We start from the raw sequence: 2,500 nt of genomic DNA, 5'->3' as shown, positions 1-2,500 counted from the left end.
TGTAATCCATTCTCTTAGCAGAAGCCATAGAAAGGTGGATTTCTAAACACAATTAGTTCAATGTGATGAATTCTGAAATATCTCAGTGTTTTTGTGTATGCCCAACGAGAATAAGTGATTCAGTGATTAGTTGCATGATCTTGCTGAGAATAGACGGATAAAGCCATAAAAAGTTATGTAATCCATGCTCTTAGCAGAACCCATAGAAAGGTTGATTTCTAAACACACTTAGTTCATTGTGATGAATTCTGATATACCTGAGTGTTTTAGTGTATGTCCAAAGACAATAAGTGATTCAGTGATTGGTTGCATGAACTTGCTGAGAACAGACGAATAAAGCCATAAAAAGTTAGTTGTAATCCATTTTATCAGACGAACACATAGAAAGGTTGATTTCTAAACACAATTAGTTCAATGTGATGAATTCTGATATATCTGAGTGTTTTTACTGTATCTCCAAAGAGAATAAGTGATTCAGTGATTAGTTGCATGAACTTGCTGAAAATAGACGAATAAAGCCATAAAAAGTTAGTTGTAATACAGTCTCTTAGCAGAACCCATAGAAAGGTTGATTTCTAAACACAATTAGTTCAATGTGATGAATTCTGATATATCTAAGTGTTTTAGTAAAAGAATAAATGATTCAGTAATTAGTTGCATGAACTTGCTGAGAATAGACGAATAAAGCCATAAAAAGTTATGTAATCCATTTTTTTAGCAGAACCCATAGAAAGGTTGATTTCTAAACACAATTAGTTAAATGTGATGAATTCTGAAATATCTGAGTGTTTTAGTGTGTGGTCCAAAGAGAATAAATGATTCAGTGATAAATTGCATGCACTTGCTGAGATCAAACGAATAAAGCCATTAAAAAGTTAGTTGTATTAGTTGATTTCTAAACAGAATTAGTTCAATGTGATGAATTCTGATATATCTGAGTGTTTTAGTGTATGTCCAAAGACAATAAATGATTCAGTAATTAATTGCATGATCTTGCTGAAAATAGACGAATAAAGCCATAAAAAGTTATGTAATCCATTCTCTTAGCAGAGCCCATAGAAAGGTGGATTTCTAAACGCAATTAGTTCAATGTGATGAATTCTGAAATATCTGAGTGTTTTAGTTGTATGTTAGAAATCAACCTTTCTATGGGTTCTGCTACGAGACTGTCTTACAACTAACTTTTTATGGCTTTATTCGTCTGTTCTCAGCAAGTGCATGGCAAGTAATCACTGAAACATTTATTCTATTTGGAAATACACTTAAACACTCAGATATATCAGAATTCATCACATTGAACTAATTGTGTTTAGAAATCAACCTTTCTATGAGTTCTGCTAAGAGAATGTATTACAACTAACTTTTTATGGCTTTATTCGTCTGTTCTCAGCAAGTGCATGCAATTTATCGCTGAATCACTTATTGTCTTTGGACATACACTAAAACACTCAGATATTTCAGAATTCATCACATTTAACTAATTGTGTTTAGAAATCAACCTTTCTATGGGTTCTGCTAAGAGACTGTATTACAACTAACTTTTTATGGCTTTATTCGTCTGTTCTCAGCAAGTGCATGCAATTTATCGCTGAATCACTTATTGTCTTTGGACATACACTAAAACACTCAGATATTTCAGAATTCATCACATTTAACTAATAGTGTTTAGAAATCAACCTTTCTATGGGTTCTGCTAAGAGAATGGATTACAACTAATTTTTTATGGCTTTATTTTTCTGATCTCAGCAAGTTCATGCAACGAATCACTGAAACACTTATTCTCTTTGGACATACACTAAAACACTCAGATATTTCAGAATTCACCACATTGAACTAATTGTGTTTAGAAATCAACCTTTCTATGGGTTCTGCTAGGAGAATGTATACAACTAACTTTTTATGGCTTTATTCGTCTGTTCTCAGCAAGTGCATGCAATTTATCGCTGAATCACTTATTCTAATTGTGTTTAGAAATCAACCTTTCTATGGGTTCTGCTAAGAGAATGTATTACAACTAACTTTTTATGGCTTTATTCGTCTGTTCTCAGCAAGTGCATGCAATTAATCGCTGAATCACTTATTCTCTTTGGACCACACACTAAACACTTGATATACCAGAATTCTCTTTGACCACACACTAAAACACTTGATATACCAGAATTCATCACATTGAACTAATTGTGTTTAGAAATCAACCGTTCTATGGATTCTGCTGCGATTACAACTAATTATTTATGGCTTTATTTTTCTGATCTCAGCAAGTTCATGCAACCAATCACTGAAACACTTAATCTCTTTGTACCACACACTAAAACACTCAGGTATATCAGAATTCATCACAATGAACTATGTGTGTTTAGAAATCAACCTTTCTATGGGTTCTGCTAAGAGCATGGATTACATGACTTTTTATGGCTCTATTCGTCTATTTTCAGCAAGATCATGATAGATAGAAGATAGATAGATAGATAGATAGATAGATAGATAGATAGATAGATAG

Source organism: Scomber japonicus, chromosome 1 (genome assembly GCF_027409825.1).
Source record: "Scomber japonicus isolate fScoJap1 chromosome 1, fScoJap1.pri, whole genome shotgun sequence".
In the NCBI taxonomy this organism is placed as follows: Eukaryota; Metazoa; Chordata; class Actinopteri; order Scombriformes; family Scombridae; genus Scomber; species Scomber japonicus.
Note: the sequence above shows the minus strand (reverse complement) of the source record.